The sequence below is a fragment of the Arvicanthis niloticus genome, chromosome 2 (assembly GCF_011762505.2).
Source record: "Arvicanthis niloticus isolate mArvNil1 chromosome 2, mArvNil1.pat.X, whole genome shotgun sequence".
NCBI lineage: Eukaryota > Metazoa > Chordata > Mammalia > Rodentia > Muridae > Arvicanthis > Arvicanthis niloticus.
Genome location: NC_047659.1, coordinates 112,437,290 through 112,443,972, shown reverse-complemented (window position 1 = coordinate 112,443,972; position 6,683 = coordinate 112,437,290). Strand labels below are relative to the sequence as shown.

At 37.7% G+C, this 6,683-nt stretch overlaps 1 protein-coding gene across 12 annotated transcripts in view; it reads right to left on the bottom strand.

Moving 5' to 3' along the window:
- Nucleotides 1–1,647: 1,647 nt before the first annotated feature.
- Nucleotides 1,648–6,683, bottom strand: part of Macrod2 (mono-ADP ribosylhydrolase 2) — a 1,857,339-nt gene continuing 1,852,303 nt past the window's right edge. For all 12 annotated transcript variants that reach the window (XM_076929849.1, XM_076929852.1, XM_076929850.1 and 9 more), the window contains one exon: nt 1,648–4,752. The gene's annotated coding sequence lies outside the window, so the exon portion shown is untranslated. The remainder of the gene's footprint in view (nt 4,753–6,683) is intronic.

Sequence of the window (6,683 nt, the reverse complement as noted above, 5' to 3'; positions counted from 1 at the left end):
TTTAAATGACTTAGGGAAATGATTGAGAAGAACATGCTTGTGATATACCCACCTGAAGAAGCAATGGACATCCAAGACACTGGGTATGATTCATTCAACATTGAGTATAATATAAAATAAAAATAAATCAGAGATATTACCTGAAGTTACTTATGTGATATTATCAACTCACACTCATTTTGTTCTCTTTTGTACTGATGGCAAATTAAAAATAAATTTGATACAGGATAAGTAGCTTATCCATAAAATTTCATTTGAGTGTACTTAAATTTTCTATTGCGACTTTTCAAAATTATTCATGATAGGTACTGAAGATTTACCCATTTTTATGGAATTTCAAATAAGAAAAAGACAATATTCTTGTCTAGTACTCATTTTTCTGTTGCTAAACATCTTAATTTGATTCACTCTCTTAAAATTTTTTTAACTATAAAAATATTGCAATACAAAGTTAAATATTTAAGAATATCCCATAGTTATTGTTTTAGCTACAATAACTTTAATATCTATATTGATTAGTTTAGTATTGGTTTTATTGCATAGTAATAGGCCTTTTATCTAAGAAGTGCAAAAACAATTACATAACAAGAAATAGGTTCAGTAGGGAGTTTACACTTTGAATCTGGATAGCTGAAAGTTTATTCAAAATGAATAGTCAACGGTGAAACAGATAAATTAATTTAACTAAAAAATTAATTCTTCTCTGCAGTCCCTACTGGCTATAGTTTGCCTGGGAAATGTCCCTGCACAGTGTTATGTTTGAATGCTGGTTGAAGTGTCAGTGGAGAAGCATGAGTGATATGCAGAGTCTAGAATAGCTGGGTATAAAAGAAGCATTGTATCTAGCAGGGCTTGAATGAACTCAAATAATCATCATTATCATTGTGAACCATTGTGTTAAGAATGCCTGCTAAAACAGGAGACTGTGCTGCCTGCTTTTTATTTCTTCTTTAAATTTTATTTACTACTGGAAACATGTTCCTCTTGTGTGGCAGCTTAGCTGCTCTTGGTCCGTCCATTACTGGCATTTTATGAAAGATCTCATTTGGTTGCCTACAAGAATAACAACTGGAAAACTGATAGCATTTATTCTGAAAGGAATAGAAATTTAATTTTGTGGAATGATTATGTATACCCACTTTGGAAAGGGCATTGGGTCTTTTCACAGTGATTTTTGGAGGCTCTGTGCTACACTTTAAACCATGTTTTGTAATTTTATCTATCATGATTCTGTCAATAGTAGGGTGAGGGTGTGGCTGCCACAATCACATAGCCAGTGATGAAGCTCACAGGAAGTACTTGAGAAGAATCCCAGTAGTGGAGGATGTACCCCAAGGATGGACCTATATTCTTTTTATCTCAGCAACCTATGTCTGCATCTCAGAAACAGTAAGTTAATGGCTTATTTGGAAAGAAAAAAATTGGGGTGTGTGTGTGTAAGTGTGTTTGGGGGTGTCTAATAGAAACTTCTCTGTAGATGGGAAAACATGGGCAAACTCCAACTTGTCTCAGTAAGGAACAAACATCGAGTCAAAGTGGACTAATCAAGGCAACTTTAAATATGCTTATTTATGACCACATAGATAGCATTAAATGAATACAGAGTTACTGCTTGTGGCTAAAGGACAAATTTCACAAAACACATAATTCCACATTATCCTCTCAAAGAAGTTTATTTGCACTCTGCTCTAACAAATATAGTTTGAAGGCAACAGTCATTTAAGTGTTATAGTGTGTGGCACAGATGAAGAGAGACAAACAGACTCAGAAGCTGTCCAGCATTTCAAGACTGGTTTAACAAAAGAGGCACGTGTTACCCTAGTAATACCAGAAGACATTTTTTTTTCCTTGCAAGCAACAGACTACATTTATTTGCATTAAGTAAAAACATATCTTGTTCAAGAAAATTACTTTTTTCCTGATTTTCCTTTATATCACAAATGTCAGGGTAAGGCAAATCCTTAATGAGTCATATGATAAAAACCCTATTTCCCGAGAAAATATATTGAACATATTCTGCTAACTTTGTTGTTTTTCAAAGCACAGCTGACATGCACCATACAGAGAAATGTCTTTGCAAACCAAGTGCATCAAGCAGAACTGTATTAATTCACAAAGAGGCTTTTCAGTGTTTCATAGAAAGATTTACAATTAGCTGCAGTGATTGATATGTGACCCAGTGTCATAGACAGTGCTTCAGATGGCTTCTTTGTAAGCTTTTATCAAAGAAGACTTGTCCATCATTTGAATAGTTATCGGGCAAGAGGAAAAGCCCCTTTGTCTAGTCTGCAGTGAGTACCTTTTAAATTAGGACTATTATGTTGAAGGTCTACTTCAATCCTCTGTATGCAAACATGACTAATAACAGGGCTACTTTCCTCCCATCCCCCTGTTGCCCTTCATGTTATGTGGCCTGGCTGAAGTGTGTTTGGAAATGGCCATCCAACATTCATGTGTGGAAAGCATGGGTCTACTTCCCACATGTACTGCATTGTACAGCCTGTGCAGTGACAGGGCCAGCAAACAATGGGTTTCCTTGTCTGAGATGCCTTCAGTCTGGCCCAGAGCTAAAATTTTTATATTTCATTATTGAAGTGTAAATTAACTGCATTACTTATTTTAAAGCATACAATCATTCAGCCACATAGCAACCAAAAATCTACTACTGCAAAGCAAAGATGAAAATGCACTTTAATTCATAAAAGGAAGTTTAAGCAAATTCAGGAGTTGGGACTCCTTCTCTGTTTCCTAAATCTAAGGATTGCTTTCCTTTTCCTACAGTTTCCACAGAATTCTCTCTCCCTGTTTCTTAACCCAGCCCCACACAAAATGAGCATAAACAATGGCTGCTGTTGGTAATGAGAAAGGTGGGCTGGCATTATCCCAGTCCTGGCTATTCCTCTTATCTCAGGTGTGCCTTCCCACTGGGACTCTATAAAGGAGATTTAGCAACACTTCCCAGGGAATTATAGGGAAATGCCTTCCTAGCAAGATTCTCTTGTCCAGCACTTCACAAAATAGATGGGTGCTTGTAAAATAGCTATGAAGATGGCAAGAAACATTGAAGCTATCTATCTGGATGGCATCCTATTTTAGATTATTTAGAGGAAGCATTGTTCTAGAAAACAATGTGTAATGGAGAGGTATATGCTGTCATGTCAAACTGTAGAAAAGAAAAGAGCAAAAACCATGGGGAAACATTATGAAACCCCTGAAACATCCTTGTTGTATTGAAGAACTGCATTAATGAAAATAAGAGATATGAAAACGTAACATATGCAAAGGTATGGTTTGCTACTTACTCTATCATACCAAATAAATTACCTAGAAGCAGAAATTAATGCAGAGCAAGTGAAAACTAGTCATGGGAAGATAAGATGCATTTTCCACAGGAAAGAGCAAAACTAGCAAATTGGATGAGATACTTATGAAGTGGTATTATCTCACTGTTGACTTTAGATACTTTCAGTTCCACTTTCCCCTTCTGTCAGGAATAGCAACATAAAACATCACAATTCTAAAACACTATGGAGTTAAGATGATACGCAAAAGACACTACCATGTCTTTGGCACCCCAAGAGGCACCTAGGTTTGGTTTGGGATGGAATGTTGGAATGGTGCCCAGCTTCCTCTGGTCCTCATTGCTTGAGCTACCACTGTTCCACTGGCTTAAGTTATGGATAGTTCTGGCTAAATTTTGGATGAAATGGATGAGCCATCAAATCACCCTTGGATTTGGCATTAGCAGACCAGAAAGTCAGGGCTGGAAGTAATGGCTCCAAATGCTCCTAACCTCAATTGTGAACCTCTGAGGGCTATCAGATCTTGGGTCAACATGGATATTCTTTTATGAAGAGTAGAGACTTCAAGTGGACTTTGAAAACTCAAATTGTTATTAATAGATTTATTTGAGTCCTAAATGAAGCAAGATGGTCCCTTTGATCTCAATGATAGTAACACCCATTCCAATTGTGTACAGAGAACCACATCTTGGTGATGGGCTCCACATGGAAGCACACAGTGAAGACCTCATAAGGAAGCAGTGCTTGCAATCAGCCTCACAAAAGGAACGCACACAGCATCCTGAGTGTGAAAGGTGGAGAATCTACTGGCTGCTGAGACTGGCCTTCTTTGTTAATGCCTGATTTGAATATTTTGGACTCCTTATTCAGACTTCTTCTAAGTGTTATCTGAGGTTTGTACCCATTTTCTATCCTCTCTCCTTTGTCTGTGGTTTATACCAATGCAGGGCATGGTAACTATTGAAATTTAGCCTACAGCTTGTCATTACCTTCTTTGTTTTTTGTGAAACAAATCGTCCTATGACCAGCTTTGTGCAAGACTCAAGAAAGCAGAGAGGGGTTAGGAGACCCGGGTGAGTATTAACCCTATCAGCATGGCCCTAGGGTGAGGCATGGAGAAAAGACAGAAATGATGACTGAGTGCCTGAAAGATGCTTAGCATGGGGCCTCCCACCAAATGGAGGGAGCTTGCTTGCTTTTTCTTTTTTCTTGTCTTTTCTTTTTGTTTTGTTTTTTCATTTTTTTTTCCTTTCTGTCGGTAAACAACAAAATGCAGCTAGAGAATTAGAGCAAAGGACCCCCTTTCTTCCATGAACTTGCCTTCCCCCCTCCCCCACCCCCTTCCACAGCACACGCTATCATCTTCCCAAGTCCCCCAGGGCCAGGCCTTGCCATGCTGAGGGCTGTCATTTAGCTTCAGTTCTTTGTTCCTTTGCTTCATCTTGTGGCCCTGAGGAAGACAAAGAGAAATCATTTGTTAGATTAAAGATTAAGCATCTTCACAAGGCTTAGTTAAGGAGTGCCTTTTAAGGCAGCACTTGAAATGTCTCTCAGTCCTCAAACAGGCCTAGGAATAGCTTATTTGACTATCAAAGAGCTTTGCCTATCTGAACTGTAATTGCTGGCACATGGTATCTTTAAAGATCTTCTAAATCACTGCTGATAAATGTAGGCCACATGACAAACCGCTTCGGCTGATGGGGACGATTAACTCAAGTGTTCACAGAATTCTTTGAACAATCTACCTTTGATGTGTTCCTCCTTTCCCAGCCTATTGGTACATTCTAGATCCTAGAGACTGGTATATACACAACTTTTAGTATGCAGATTTGCAAAAGCCTTTGTTGAGACCCTTTTTTGTTGAGTAGCTGCTGGATTCTCCACCAATGAGACAACTCTAATAGTTGACCTTTAAAACTGAGGTCTACCTTACCTTCAGGGAAATGCACAATCCAGGTGTATTCAGTTACTCCTAGTCTCAAGAGTCACATTTACTCCATGATACTATCATGTTCAAAAAAAAAATTCTCCTGACTGAAAAAAATTCCCTTTCCCAAGTCTGCTTCTGCTGGAACCAATACTTGTGAGGTTGGGTTACCTGATCTAGTACTTTCTACAAATGAGATTTCTACAAATGGGATCACACAAGCATCTCTGAGCTTGGCTCCTCTCACTCAGCATAGTGTTTGAGAGTTATATTCTTGCTTCTTTATTCTTTTTTTATTTTTTTAGCAATGACTGCCATTACTCTGTCTAGAAAGGTCACATTTTTCATCCATTCTACGATGAGATACTTAGACTGTGTCAAAAAAAAAAATAGCCCCATATGAATGGGATTCAGTGTGCTATTTATATTCATGCCTACAGTGTACATGGTCCTAGCAAATGCCCCCCCCCATCCCATGCCCAAGCTAGACCTCTCTCAATCCCTAGCTACCATTATCTTCACTTCATGTTGACATTTTTGTTTAGTGGCTTATTTCATTTAACACAATGCACTATATTTCATTATATATATATTTGTCCATTATGACGTTTTCTTTGTGAACATACAACATAACTATTTTAGCTACCATGAATAATATAGCAATAAACACCTGCATGTGGATATGCCATGCTGATCTATGCTAAGGACTGGGATGGCTATACATTGTTCCATTTTTTCTTTTATTGAAAATAGATTTTTTTCATACAATGTACTCTGATTGTAGTTTCTACTTTTCCAATTCCTATGAGCTATATCTTACAGAGATTCTATTTTTCTTGTTTGAGAAAACTTCATCTTGTTTTCTACAGTGGATTTACATTACCACCAACACTGGGTTAAGTTTTTTGGGGGCACATTTTCACCAACCTTTTAAAATCAACAGTGATGCTGAACTGAGTGAGATGGAATATTACTCTAGTGTGGATTTGCATTTCCCTGATGGCTAATGGTATTCATTGTTTTGTTTTCCTTTGTTCTTCATATATTAGTTGGGCATTGTTATTTTGAGAGATATCTATTTGGGTCATTTTCTTATTAAGTAGAAAATTTGCTTTTAAGTTTTTTGGGGCTCCTCTCTGAATATTCTTCCTTTGGGATATGTAGCTGTCAGACACCTCCCTGACTCTGTAGATGTCTCTACATTGTGTCGCTCATCGTCATTTGCTTCATTTCATAGAAGCTTTGCCATTGAATGTAATCTTACTTTTCAAGTTTTCCTTTTGCTCTTGTACTATTTGGGTCCTCTCTGGGAATATCATTGCCCAGATCACTGATATAAAGTGTTTTCCTCTGTTTGGGGTGTTACATTTAGGTGTTTGATGCCCCTTCCACCCCTGTTTCTTAGTGAAAAGTGGTAGGCACATTTCAATCTTCTGCACGTGGATTCTGGCTTT